The sequence below is a fragment of the Lithobates pipiens genome, unplaced genomic scaffold (assembly GCF_037356315.1).
Source record: "Lithobates pipiens isolate NorthernLeopardFrog02 unplaced genomic scaffold, aLitPip1_a1.2 Scaffold_30, whole genome shotgun sequence".
NCBI lineage: Eukaryota > Metazoa > Chordata > Amphibia > Anura > Ranidae > Lithobates > Lithobates pipiens.
This window is the reverse complement of record NW_027507791.1, coordinates 38,943,374-38,959,019: the sequence shown is the minus strand read 5'-3', so window position 1 is coordinate 38,959,019 and position 15,646 is coordinate 38,943,374.

Genomic DNA, 15,646 nt, shown 5'->3' with positions numbered 1-15,646 from the left:
TCTGGTACAGTAGACGGCACATCACATGTTAGAGTCACTTCATCACCTTGTAATATATTCCCCCAGTTGGGTGTGAAGGTCACCACAGGTTTGATGGCCCCTCCTATAGAAGAAAAGAGATCACACAGAACACATAGAGAGCACAGTGTGCAGCAAAACACAGAGAAGTGAACACATCTTGTACGAGAAAAATACATTCTCTATAGAAATGGGAATGTTTGTAGTCCTGGGCACAGAGATTTCCTCACATGTTGGGAGATCTTTATTTTAAACAATGAAAACTTCCCCCCTTACAGTGACATTAAATCGGACCTTCAGTCATTTTTTCATCTTTCCATCTATTAAAACTTCTACTCTTGTTGTTGATTTATCTTTGGATTGTAAAACTTTTTTTCTGCCAGTAAATCCCTTTATACAGCCCACTTCCTGTTTCCTGTCTGGTCATAGCCTAGGCTTATGACATCATAGACATCTCTCTCTCTTCCATTCTCTCTCTCTCTCTCTCTCTCTTCCATTCTCTCTCTCATTCTTTCTCTCTCTCTCTCTAATTCGCTCCCTCTCTTTCATTCTCTCTCTCTTTCGAATTCTCTCTCTTTCTATCTCTCTCTCTTCCATTCTCTCTCTCTCTCTCTCTCTCTCTATCTCATTCTCTTTCTCCGTCTCTCTCTCATTCTCTCTCTCTCTCTCTCTATCTCATTCTCTTTCTCCGTCTCTCTCTCATTCTCTCTCTCTCTCTCTCTCTCTCTCTCTCTATCTCATTCGCTTTCTCCGTCTCTCTCTTTCTCATTCTCTCTCTCTCTCTTCCATTCTCTCTCTCTCTTCCATTCTCTCTCTCTCTCTCTCTGTCTCTCTCTTTCTCATTCTCTCTCTCTCTCTCTTCCATTCTCTCTCTCTCTTCCATTCTCTCTCTCTCTCTCTCCCTCTCCCTCTCTCTATGTAATATTTTTGCACAGAGCAGCCCCGATCCTCCTCTTCTCAGGTCCCTCCTAGGCACCCCTGGCCCCTCCCCCCTGCTGAATGTCCCCCAGTGTAAGCAGTTTCCTATGTAGGCATCTGAGCAAGTTCGCTCCCAAGCCTCTGTTCTGTGTGTCCATTCACACACGTAGCACAGCTCTGCCCTGCTCTCACCTCATTGGCTCATTGGCCAATGACTGCCAGTAGCAGGAGCCAATGGCTCAGCCAATGCCACTGAAACTTGATGCAAAGAAAACATGAAGGTAAAAAAACCTCAAAGGGTTACAAAGGGTTAACTTTCTCTGCCTGAGTAATTTTTGCACACAAGTATAAAAAAAAAATCATTTTAAACCTGGAGATTTTTTATTCTCTGAAAGCCGAGATCATGAAGAATAAAATGGTGGTAGTTGTCCCACAATCTTAATATAAAACAAAGCCATTTACTGGGAAGACCGATGAGCTGCTGTTTCTTCTCCCCCAACTCTCTAAGCTCGTTATGCAGCTGAGAAAGAAGGAAGGCAATCAATTCTAAAAAGGGGCGAAGAGCATATAATGTTTTTATATCTATACACAGATGTTTTGCCTTTCACTTATAACTTAAACTGAATGGTTTGTCGGGGGAGGGTTCACATATACTTTACAACTGCATACACCCCGAGGTGAAACTAGAAACTTCAGAGCCCCGGTGCAAGAAATCATGAAGGCCCCCCCCCCCCCCCCCCCGAAAATGATTTTGATACTATATTTTCTTTCCACTGTACAGCAAAGTAAAACATTTCTGTTTCTGATTTCAACTTTAACCACTTGGGATCCGCGCTATTGCCAAATGACGGCATTAGCGCGGACCTACTTTTCCGGGACTACGTCTATTGACGTCGTCCCGTGCATGAGCGGCCTGCGCGCCCCCTGAGGCGCGCTCTGTGAGTCCATGAGACCATGAGAGTCTGTGAGTCCATGAGACTCGCCTGATCACCGATCCGTACAAGGGGTCGATCCCGACCCCTTATCACATGATCAGCTGTCAGCCAATGACAGCTGATCAGGTGATATAACGGAGTCGGTAATCGGCTAGTATTCCTCCCTGCGCTGACAGCGCAAGGAGAAAAAAAAAAGCCGATCACCAGCAATGCAAGCGCCCACCTGCCCCCTGCCTGTGCCCACCTGCCCCCTGCAGTGCCACCCTAATAAAAGTAAGTGCCCCCCGTCAGTGCCACCCAGCTGTGCCCATAGTGCCACCCAGCAGTGCCACCCACAGTGCCACCCACAGGGCCCACAATCTGCCTCAAAGGTGCTGCACCCCAGTGCCGCACATCAGTGCCCAGCAGTGCCGCCCATCAGTGCCCAGCAGTGCCGCCCATCAGTGCCCAGCAGTGCCACCTATCAGAGCCACCTATCAGTGCCACCTATCAGTGCCCATCAGTCCCATCTATCAGTGGTACCTATCAGTGCCCATCCGTGCCACCCATCCGTGCCACCTATCCGTGTCACCCATCCGTGCCCATCTTTGCCCATCAGTGCCGCCTTATCTGTGCCCATCGGTGCCGCCTTATCTGTGCCTATTAGTGCCGCCTTAACTATGCCTATCAGTGCCCACCATTTCAGCCTTTCAGTGCCCACCATGGCAGCCTATCAGTGCCCACCAATGCAGCCCATCAGTGCCCACCAATGCAGCCTATCAGTGCCGCCTAATTAGCGCACTTCAATAAAGGAGAAAAATGACCCGTTTGCAAAATTTTAGAACAAACTTTTAAAACATGATTTTTTTTTTTTTTTTTTCAGCTTTTTTTGTTTGTTTAGCAAAAAATAAAACTCCGAGCTGTAACTAAATACCACCAAAAGAAAGCTCTATTTGTGGGAAAAAAATGATAAGCATTTCATTTGGGTACAGCGTTGTATGCCCGCGCAATTGTCATTCAAAGTGCATCAGCGCTGAAAGCTGAAAATTGGTCTAGGCCTGAGGAGGGTTTAAGTGCCCAGTAAGCAAGTGGTTAAAGGGTGTTATAACAGTGGTACTTGAGGAGGGTTGTAGCGGTGGTACTTGAGGGGGAGTGGCGGTGGTGGTACTGGAGCCAGGGCAGCAGCGCCGAAACTGACAGGCTCTGTGAAGGGAGTGACACAGGCAGAGCCGCAGCTGCGGGGGATTTCCACCTCTCCTTCTCCTCCTTGAGAAGAGTATTCACCTGGCAATGCCCTCCTATTGGCTACATTCAGTTCCAATGGCTGGGAAACTAGAAGCTAGAGGATTATGGGACATGTAGTCCTGGATACCAGCAGGCCCCAGCATGCTGAGCGGGAGGGGGAGGAGGAAGAGAGGAGAAGAGGGACCATGAGGCTGTTGGGTGGAGGGAGTCAGTGATTCTATTATTATCCTCCAAGGTAAGAAGAGGGGGATGGGGTGCAGGATGCAGGCTTGCATAGAGGTACAGGACCTTATCACTGGCTACATCCACCCTTTCCTCCCCTCCCCCTGGCTGTATCTACCCTGTCATTCCCTCCACCTGGCTGCACCAACCCTTTCCTCCCTTCCATCTGGCTGTTCCCACCCTGCCCTCCCCTCCACCTGGCTGCATCTACACTGTCCCCCCCTCCACCTGGCTGCATTTAGCCTGTCCTCCCCTCCACCTGTCTGCCCCCACCCTGTCCTTCCCTCCACTTGGCTGCTCCCACCCTTTCCTCCCCTCCAGCTGACTGTTCCCACCCTGTCTTCCCCTCCACCTGGCTGCATCCAACCTTTCCTCCCCTCCACCTGGCTGCTCCCACCCTGTCCTCCCCTCCACTTGGCTGCTCCCACCCTTTCCTCCCCTTCAGCTGACTGCTCCCACCCTGTCCTCCCCTCCATCTGGCTACATCCACCCTGTCCCCCCCTCTGCCTGGCTGCTCCCACCCTGTCCTCCCTTCCACCTGGCTGAACCCCCCAATACTTTTTTCAAGACACAGTGTATTTATATATGTGTGTGTATATATAATTACATTTTATAGTTGCCCCCCCTACTTTCGTCCCTGTCCCACCATGTGCCCCCCTAAATATTGAAGCTGGAGATGCCACTGTCTCTCTCCCCCCCCCCCTGCATTGCTGCATTTCTGCATCTAAAAGAAGGCTGCCATTACTGTGCAGGCCTCACTCCAGGACCAACAGGCATTCTGTCACTGGCCACTGGTAGTGACAATCTGAATCTGATGACAGGCGACGTAGCAAGTGACAAGCCCCATCTGAAGGCAGGGGATGGTGTCAAGTGACACACTCAGGACTCCCACTGATCCTGCATTATGGTGAGTTGAACTATTTCATTTTATATTACAATGTAATAAGAGAAATAATGCCCTTCAATCATCCTGACACCATATTAACCATGGTGCCGTGATGATTGAAGCGCCAACACCAGCCATTTCCCCTACAAATTGCCCTCAAAAATTTGGCAGTGCCCCTCCCGAGATTAAACTCTGGATCCGCCCCGAATCAGGTCATGTACGTTGCAAAGATCTCCCCCAACTGTTCCCGTATTCCCTCCATTTGGGAGACAGTAGTTCATTTAGAAGCTCTCCGAAGGGCCAAGTGAAATCATCAGAAACCACCAAAGCATTCAAAAAATTTATTCCTAAAAATGTACTCAAAAACTGAACTTTGAAAGTTTCAAATCAATTTAGGTTTTGAACCAAATTAAAATCTCACCACTACGGGTCTTTCCAGGAAGCATTTGTGTGATACATTTAAGTAAATTTTATGACAATTTAATCTCAGTTGTGTACAAATATAGCTAACCCGCACTTTTTGAATACCACTGCATTAATGCAAAGCTATCAACAAAGTCATAATCAATGATCCAAACCCCTTCTTTCTCAGACAACTTTAAGACCAAAATTGGAACATAAAAGTATGTGTTTATGATATATTATTCAATGTCAGCTCTGTGCTCACCAAATTTCCCCATGTTCAAAGCTGAAAAGCCAAAATGCACTTTTTAGAAAATGTTATGTACAGTACATGTCATTAAAGAATATATAATGCATTCCAATCATTTTTCATCCTTTCATTTTGAGTTAGAAATTATACATTTTCTTTATAGCAAAAATGTTAGAATCACAATTTTCTGTTGTTTTATTTTCTTCGATCACCAGAAGATCGTAACTGACGCTCTCCCTTAAGTGACAAGCTATGGTTTGGAGAGGTTGGGTTAAGCAACTGGACTTAACGTTACCACTCCTCCAACGTGTAGCCATCAATTGTCCTTATATTCAACCTATCACCCCCTTACACAATGATTGGACAAGCTCATTCAGATCCTTCTATGCATCCATCATAACCACCTTACCAAGACATTTCTTTTATGCCTTATGTCGCCTCAAGCCACCCCCCAACACCACCACTTTTATTAACTTATTTCAATCAGTAACCAGACCGTTCCCATTCCTGCTTCTGCAAATTCAGTCAACCAGCCATCAGAACTGAACTATGTATCCACCAGATCCCCCTTTACCAAACTAAATACCTTCATTTAACTCCCTCATTGAGTGATCAGACTCTCTACCCACCCCGGGTAGATACAATTCTGGGATCTAATTGGATAGAGGATATAACTTAAGACAATATTTGAATCACATGAGACAAGGGGCACTCAGCAGTAGAACCAGGACATGTACCCCGGGACCCAATCCTAGCATTACCCTGACCTTCAACATTTTTCTCCTTATAGATGACATCCAGCTATCTTCATCATTGACTCTTACAACTAAAACAAAGCTCTTCTGAAAATCACATTCCTGGTTCTGACTTATCTAGATTAATGTGAACCTTCCAGCTTGCATGACAAGACCATGAACACAGCTTACAATCAATGATAATAACAGCACAAGCCAAGAAATGCTCTGCTTAGATGACTTCTGTAGCTCCTTTCTATAATGTGCAATCCACCATTACTGAGAATGGATACTAATTAACAACTGTAACATGATGTGCAGTATTTTTCATGGAACTAGACAGCTCATACAGTGCCCATTGGATGGTGAATACGATGGAAGATGCAGAAGAGAAGAAGAAGAAGAAGAAGAAGAAGAAGAAGAAGAAGGGTCATCATACTTTGTCCACAACAGATAAAACTATAATAAGTGTGCTTTACATCGAGCCTCTAACAGGTTCATAGTAATGATATATTTTATGTTGCATACAATCTTAAAGTTGAGACACCAATACTTAAATAATAAAATAGAATACTATGTATTAAAAAAAAGAAAAAAATTCTACTTACATAGAAACACAATGGCAAGAAAGAATGACATGGTAGCCGAGACCTGACAGTTGTGACAGTCTTCCAGAGAAGCAGAAGTTATGAGCGTCTTCTCACTTCATGAGTGTTATTTATGGACATTTCACCAGACTTAACACCAATGTTGTGAGAATGTAGAATGATGAATAATCTGTGATAGCCAATAAGATCTCAGTTCTGCTTTATCTGATATGATATGCTAGACAAAACTCATATGACATTTTAGGGTGGGTACTGCTGGCCTTGTAACCAGGTTTACTGGTCTTGCTGGATTACATGATGGTAAGGACACTTGTTTGGAGTCCAGTGTTGTCATTATGGCAAGGTATGGATTCCATTCCTATCTCACTGAATAGTAAACTAAGATGACACCATTAGACAATTCTCTGGGGTAAATGTTCCAATAAGAATTGTAAACTCCGGTAACACACAAGGGGCAATCTATTGGTGATAATGTAACAACGAGAATAGAAACAGGTGCTGTTTTGGGGTAGATTTACAATTAAAAATTGTACTTTCAATTTGGGGTAGATGTACAGATAAGAATTGTAAACTTAGATTACTGGGGTAGATGTACCGATAAGAATAGAAACAGGTGCAATCCTTGGGGGAGATATAAGAATTTTAAAATTAGGTTACAACCCACAGGAACTCCTATGGGGTAGATGTACCGATAGGAAAATAAACAAGCACCCTTTTGGGGGAGATATACTGATGAGAATAAATAAATACTTAATAGTATCTCCCTTCACTCCTCTCCCAGCTGCTATATAAAAGGTTTTCTAGAGAGGTGAAGGGCCAGCATGGACAGTAACTGACACTCCCAGAAGAGAGGGTTCTAGGTTGAGCAATGAGGGAGGTGGCTGAGCTTGGCTATTGGAGTAGTACTTCTGGAGTAGTCAAACTTTTTGGAAAATTCAAAGGCACCAAGCACATGAATAAAACATCATTGATAAAAGGCAAATACATTGCAAGTACAAATTTGAAATACTTGATTAGTCTGTGCTTTATCTGGAATTGATTTGGTGACAGGGCCTCTTTAATTTTACATGTTTTATTGAACAATGTCTTTAAGTGTAATACGAGAGTGGATGAGTGAAATTCAGGAGACGGGTCCCGGGAGGAAATAATTTCCACCACCTTTTCTATTTACCCCATTGTACTGATCTGCACATTAAAGCCGGCCTCCGGGTAAATGGCTGAATACACAGATGGGATATATACTGTATATGGGAGAGGTTTTTCCTGCCAAAGGATTTGTATTTCTCTCCATTCAGTATCGAGATTTATCACGCTCATTTTTTACTGTCATTTCCAGAACATCAGCAAATATTAGGAAACATAAACAAAACCCATCTTCATCTCATCTTCGATTTTCTCATGAACATCACTTTATTTCCTACATGTGTGAGCTCAGAGATCACTTATGTTTTCTCAATGGATCATCAAATTTGGTGTATGATTTTGTAATGGACCTCCATCCTCAACAGGACTATGTCCGCCGTAAATGCTTCCTCTGTCTGGTACCACACGATCCAAGACCCTTTAGCCCACCCAGTCACTAGCCGTAACAGTGTAGGGTGAAAAACATCAGACACTTTATTCAAACACATGTAACAACAGATATACAACTTGGGGACACTCCCCCCTCCCTTGTATTTAGGGCGGGGTAAACTGTCCAATAACAATAGACACACAGGTCAGGTGTATTCAAACTTCATCAGTAAACAGTGTTATCAGCAGGGAGGGGCTGCTGGAGTAATATCCCACCCCCTCCACCTAGACATACATCCCATAATATACCTTTCTCCCATGGTCGACAGACACAACAGAACAATGGAATACAACCACACCCAAAGTGACTCCCGCCACAGTGACACTTGGCGCAAACACTTACATTTTTATGTATTGCTTTTTTTTCCAGATGTCTGGCTAAGATTAATATTGGCTTCTAGCTTTTTATCCCTAAGTTCAACCAGTAAGTTTTTCAGGTTCATGAAGTTTCATTAAAGTTGGCACTCTCTTAGAAGTTCTTCCTCTTCTCTATCACTTCTACTGCCAATAAGTGACGTGTATAAAGTATTAAGCTACCCCTCACTGCTAGAACCATCATCACCAGCCACTGTCACCATTCCCTAAATCAGCAGGTTGCTTTTCCTTCTTGGGGACCCCCAGGCCACCAGAACTAGTGTCCTCAGTGGAAGATTTCCCCTTTATTACTTTTCTGGGAACAACCCAAAATGTGGGGATTTTATTTTATTTTTACTTTCAATGACAATGGTAAACTGCACAATTTCCTTAATGGGGACGCAGACAGCAATAAAAACTAACAGTTGTCCTAATCTATCTCTACTTCATCCAAAACTAAAAAAAAAAAAAATGCCTTTAGTTATGCTTTAATATTGATTGGACCCTGGGTAAACATTTTCTTGGGCCCCCCAGTTCCCATGAAATTTCACTCTTTACCTGTTCTGAGGCAGCTAGACTCCAAATCAGTTTACTGCATCAGATTAGGCAGTGATTGTGATTGGTTGTCAGAGGTTACAGTGTACTATTACTGCTCACAGACTGGTTGCTAGAGGTTACAGCACACATTACGGCTCACTGATTAGTTGCTAAAGGTAACAGCACATTATTTATGTTTCCTGATTGGTTGCAAGAGATTACTGCACATCATTACTGCTCACTGATTGGTTGCTAGCATTTACTGCACATCATTATTGCTCACAGATTGGTTGTTAGAGAATAAAGCAGATCTTTACTATTTACCGATTGGTTGCTAGAGGTTATATCCACATCTCGCGGAGAAGTTATGGCCCTGCTTAGCTTAGTATCATCCGCAAATACAGAGATTGAACTGTTTATCCCATCCTCCAGGTCATTTATGAACAAATTAAAGAGGATTGGGCCCAGCGCAGAACCCTGTGGGACACCACTACCCACCCCTGACTATTCCGAGTACTCCCCATTTATCACCACCCTCTGAACTCGCTCTTGCAGCCAGTTTTCAATCCATGTACTCACCATGCCAACAGACCTTATTTTGTACTGTAAACATTTATGGGGAACTGTATCAAATGCTTTTGCAAAATCCAGATACTCCACATCTGCGGGCCTTCCTTTATCTAGATGACAACTCACCTCCTCATAGAAGGTTAATAGATTGGTTTGGCAAGACCAATTCTTCATGATTCCATGATTACTGCTAATGATACCGTTTTTATTACTAAAATCTTGTATATAGTCCCTTATCATCCCCTCCAAGAGCTTGCATACTGTTGATGTTAGGCTAACTGGTCTGTAATTTTCAGGGATGTATTTTGGGCCATTTTTAAATATTGGAGCTACATTGGCTTTTCTCCAATCTGCTGGTACCATTCCAGTCAGTAGACTGTCAGTAAGAATTAGGAACAATTGTCTGGTAATTACTTGACTGAGTTCCCTAAGTACCCTTGGGTGCATGCCATCTGGTTCCGGTGATTTATTAATGTTACGTTTCCAAAGTCTAATTCTAATTCTGTCCTCTGTTAGCCATGAGGGTGCGTCCTGTGATGTGTCACGAGGATAAACACTGCAGTTTTGGTAACCGAAATGCCCTGATTCCCTCGTGAAAACTGAGGAGAAGAATAAATTCAATAACTTTGCCATCTCCCCATTCTTTGTAACCAGATGTCCTTCCTCATTCTTTATGGGGCCAATATGGTCTGTCCTCCCTTTTTTACTGTTTACATACTTAAAGAATTTCTTGGGACTTTTTTTGCTCTCCTCCACTACGTGTCTTTTGTGTTCTATCTTAACTGCCCTAATTGCGCCTTTACATTTCTCGTTGCATTCTTTATAAAGTTTGAATGCTGATGATGATCCCTCAACCTTGTATTTTCTGAAGGCCTTCTCTTTTGCTTTTATATGCATTTTTACGTTGGCGTTAAGCCATCCAGGACTTTTGGGACAGTGAAAATTAAAAAATCGGCGCTGCACCTAATGTAGTATGAGTGTGTATCCATAATCATCACACATAAGTACAAATTAAAGTGCTATACAAAATAAAAATATGGCCAATTGGCCAATTAAAGTGCTATGTGCCAGACTACAACATAGTGCATTCAATAAATCGTAAACAATTCTATCATAAAAAAATACAAAAATACATGTGAAGTCTGTGTATAAATATCCTGTGTTGTCAGAGGAAGTTCATCCAAATGTATCCTCTATGCATAAAATGTTAATGATGGTGAAAACATATATCATTAATGTGCTTGGAATAGTTCATCAAACATGCGATTTATGGTAAACACAAATATCAGGAGCGATTCAGGTAGTTTCTTGTGCTCCCCTCCTGGTTCCCCACTCACCAGATGAAGCAGACAAAAAGCCTGTATTAGCCTGGGATGTACTGGCTAATGCCCTTATTTAATATGCTCTTAAATCAAACCCATCTCTCCTCCATGTTCTTTGTTCCTAAGATTTTATCCCAATGTAAGTAGGGTATTACACTGGCCACTAATGTAAGGGGGGCCTTCACACTCACCACTAGCTTGAATAAAAGGAGTCTACACCAAGCCTCAATGTAATGGGAAGATTTACACTGACCACCAATATAATGGGGAATTTACACTGACCACCAAAGTAATGAAGAATTTAAACCGATCTTCCGCATCTGCGGTGCATAGAGCAGCCCACTGAAAAAAATAGCCTGCCCTACACGCAACACTCATCTTTATCCACTCCATCAGTACACCTTTGCATCCTGAATCCCCCTGAAAAACTCTGGAGGCCAAACCACCCCAATCCTCTCCATTTCACCTCCCTTCCCCCTTACCTCTACAAGCTTCCTCAGCTCTTCTTTGCACCCACCGCCCTTACTTCTGTACATCCCCTCCTTGCTCACCAGTGCAACCTAAACTGTAATTCCTTTTCTGCTTACCTCTGCACACCCTACATCGGGGGTAGGGAACCTCGGCTCTCCAGCTGTTTTGAAACTACAAGTCCCATGAGACATTGCAAGACCCTAACAATCACAGGCATGACTCCTAGAGGCAGAGGCATGATGGGATTTGTAGTTTCAAAACATCTGGAGAGCCGAGGTTCCCTACCCCTGCCCTACACCAACCCCCCCTTCACTTTGTTTACTTTTTAAGAACAAGCTGATGACTCAGAGATGATCACAGTTGCAGGCAGTGGGCACTGGGCAGCATTTAGCAGAGGTGATGGTGGATGGGACCTCATATGAACACCGCCACTATTTACATAGCAATGTCTTTTTGATTTACATATTAATGCCTGTTATTTAAATGTGAATGCTGATATTGTCTGCACATGAGTCACCTGTACACTGCAATAGGGCAGAGCTGGGCAGCATAAGTGACAGCACTTCACACTGAGATATCCAGACACAGCATGGGATTAGGACTTCACAGGACAAGGGAATGTAAACCAGGGCAGTAGGAAAGTATGGGGCAGCTGATTCAAGCCCCACAAAAATGGCTGGGCCCAGGGCAGCTGCCCTTTTGCCCCAACTTAAAGACGGCCCTGCATGACTATACATCACTTTAATTTCCTTCTCCCCACCTCAAGTAAACAACAGGAGGCAACTTCTTCTTTGGCTAAGAACTCAGTTTACTGGATTGATTTACAGAATACAATTAAGGTTATAGAATAATTCCTTTACATAAATGATTTCATTTACACTACATTCGACTCTACATTGATTTGGCTGTGCTGTTTCTATAGTGGTGCTGCCTATACCTTAAAATTAGGAAATTTCTGATATATAAAATCCATTTACATGGGTGCCCAAAAACAGGTCACATTAAAGTGTGATGCTGCCGGTAGAACGGTTTACATAATACACAGATCCTCACTGTATGATTCTGGTCTTCCACACCAAAACTGCACCACCAGGCCGGCTCCCCTTGTATATATAGGCCCTGAAGAATGGAGGTGCCACACACATAGAGGGGAAGACATGTCATACGAATACATTAACCCTTGCATGTGCCAACCAGAAACTTAAAAAAAAAAATATACAGTAACAGGCATAACATAATATAATGTAGGTACAAGGCTACAAGCTTTTTACAAAAAGAAGTAAGAAGATTAGAGAAACATGAAAATTAGCCTACAATGTTATCTGCTGGCTTAAAATAAGAGTATAAAATGTTAACATATAATAATTCTACATTACCTGACCATTATTAAAACAAGATAATAGGGTTGATTTACTAAAACTAGAAAGTTCAAAATCTGGAGCAGCTTCCCGTTTTTTTTTTTTTGTACAAAGTTTAATTGAACAATCTGAAGTTAGAATCTGATTGGCTACCATGGACAACTGCACCAGATTTTGTACTCCCCAGTTTTAGTAAATCTGCAACAATACACACAAAATACACTTCATATCTTCTTTCGATTTCAGAACTTAGAATAAACAACGAGATTAGTAAAGTGTGACATTTGTGCTTTGAGTCTTTTCTCCGTTTTTATTTTAAGAAAACACTTTATTTCCTTCCTGTTATTCTCTCCTCCATGTGTGATCTCAGTGACCACTTCTGCTTCCAACACTCACTGTATTCACTTTATAAGCACATTAGTTTAATCACTCATTATTTTTTCAGATTAATCAGATCAAGTTTTTTGTCAATATAAGTTTATTTTAAAAAGATGAAGTTCCTTGGAATTCAGCCAAGACCTTTTCCATGTTCACTTAGATGTTTCATTGAGGTCCTCAGATTCCTAGATGATCTTCTTCTCTACCACTTGTTGTGGAAGTAGATGAAACATACGGCAGCAGATAATACAAATCCAGAGATCACCAGGCGTATAATATTCTGCACCGTGTAATCTGAAGAGAGAACCAGAGATGGAAGTCATGAGATTTTTAGATAAGAAAAAAAATTTATTTGTGAAATTTTGAACTATTAAAAATTCTGAATGTATATGAAAGATCTGGATTAGCTTCCTTCTCATTGGACAGAAGCAATGATGTTGTATAATTTTCCAGTAATATGTTCTAACTTATTCCAATAATAGGAGGACAGGTGACACGGGAAGAAATGAAGCTGAACTGGGAGATAAGTGTGTCACTTGCTCTAGAGGAGCATAAATCACAAGACTGGGTGACCAATCTTACAAATCCATTTGTTGGCAAACCATTAAAAAGGTGAATTTCAACTTTAAATTTAACTGAATTTTTTACTATGAAAAGCTTTTACAATAATTTTTCTGCACAATATCTTCACATTATGGACCTCTCTTTTAGGACTCATTATTGACTCCACCATGACAAAAAGGGAAATTGAATTGTGAGAGCTTCAATTAGGGTTCCTTGTGGAATTAGTGCCCTAATTAGGGTTAGTCCATGTAGATGGAGATCTTGTGAAAGTGCTAATTCTACTCCATGCGGGTTATTCCATGTGGAATTAGTGCCCCAATTAAGGTTCCAATTAGCGTTCATTAGGGACTCTGGCCATTGACACTTGGCCAGTATTGACACCTTTATGGCAGCATTTTTACTATGTAGAGCTTTTGCATTCATTTTGCTGCCCATTGTCTTCACCTTATGGAGGTAACAATTATTAGAACCTGAACTATTACTGTTCTGGGATCAGTGGTTAAATATAACTGTTGGTTAACGAAGAGAGAAGATACAAGTCCCCAACATCAATGCCCTATTTGAACACAATGCTGCTGTAAGTCCATCTGAATGATGGATAAGAAGAAGACCTTTATTGTCATGACATCTCTTTACCAAACCCTACCCCTTGTATTGTGATTATTTCAGTTAGCAATAATAAGTGATGAGCAAATCAGCTTGGGTTCAGTTCTCAAACAGTTCATGAATCTTGTTCTAAGGTCACAAACTTGGAAGCAAACACTATTAAAACATTCTTAAAGTCAATGAATGGGAGGCAAATTTTATTACTCTGGCCATTTGTAGAGCTTTGTAGCAAGCTATTCTTAAACAGAAGGTATAGGAAGCTGGGCAATGCCATGGGGTCATGTACCAATGGCAAAAATAAATATTATATAATTATATTTAATTTTAAAAAAATATCTCTGCCAACACAGAATTATCAGCTCTCTCTAACAGCTCCAACATAAATATAAAATATGACTGCCAAAGTGAGCCCACTCTTTTATAGACCGAGGACCGAGTAATCTATTATTTTAAATAATTAGTTCTTATTGTTCCTTATTTTTGGGGGCAAACCTGAATTTTTTTTGGCTTTGCCACAAACCCATGGCAATGGTGATCTCGGGCCTCATTCCTAGAGCCAATGTACTAAAATGTACTAATGAAGGCAATGCTTTATATTCTTAACTGATTTTCAGCTTTAAGCTCCATTAGTCGAAATAGAGAAGAGAGAATCTTTGTGTTCTCGGACTTGTAAAGAGTCTTTTGATTTCTCTAAGCTTCCCCACATCCCTCTCTCCAACAGAGAAAGCTAGATGATGGAGAGGAAAGGAGAAAATGGGAAGGGAAGAAAGACTAAGGGAAAGAGAATAAGGGAAGGGAATTATGACTACAGGAAAGAGAATAACGAAAAGGGAATAATGACTAAGGGAAAGAGAATAATGGAAAAGAAAAAAGCCTAAATGTAAAAAAAAAAAAGTAATGTGAATTGAATAAGGGAAGGAAGACTAAGGGAAAGTAAATAAGGGAAAGGAATAAAGATAATGATGTATCACAATGTGTAAATGTTGAGTCTTGGTGATGCTCATCTTACCCTGCCACCCTAGGCTCTGGCCCACAAGTATCATTATAGTAAGCACAGCCTTTTTTCAGCCCTTAGCTAGGAATTAAAATTTATTTTTTACTGTTAAGTGAAGGAAATTTTAAGGAAGTGGGAAGCTTTAATATCAAAATGTATTTCCACATGCAACCCCCCCCCCCCCCCCCAAAACATCCATTGTATAAGCCAGTCTGGAAAAAACTACAATGGACTCTCTTCAGCATTGTCTTGGTGGTCTAACACTGCCTGTGGATCTTCTAAAGTCAGAAAGTTGTCAAACTATCTATACAGACTGGGTCTCAGGAGGTATTTATTTTTGATAAAGTGATATTTGAGACAGAACATGTACAGATCAGAGGCTAATTCAGTTGTTCAAGCTCACCGTGTATCTGAATTATCTGGATATAGAACCCATCACTCATCTTCCTCACAGTCTGAGACGCCGTCCTCACTTCACAGGTATAATTCCCAGAATCCTCCAGCTGAGATGACGGCACTCTGTATGTATCAGATACATCGTATCCCCGCACAGTCCGTCCATCTCTGTAGAAGGCAAAATGCAGCTCTGTGCCGCCTCTGAGCGGATCTAGTCTGGTGTCACATCTCACCGTCATGTTATCTCCTCTTATTACCCTGGACAGGGTCACTTTTATTTCTGGAGGAGAGAAGATCTCTGGAAAAAGGAGATTATGACAAAGATTG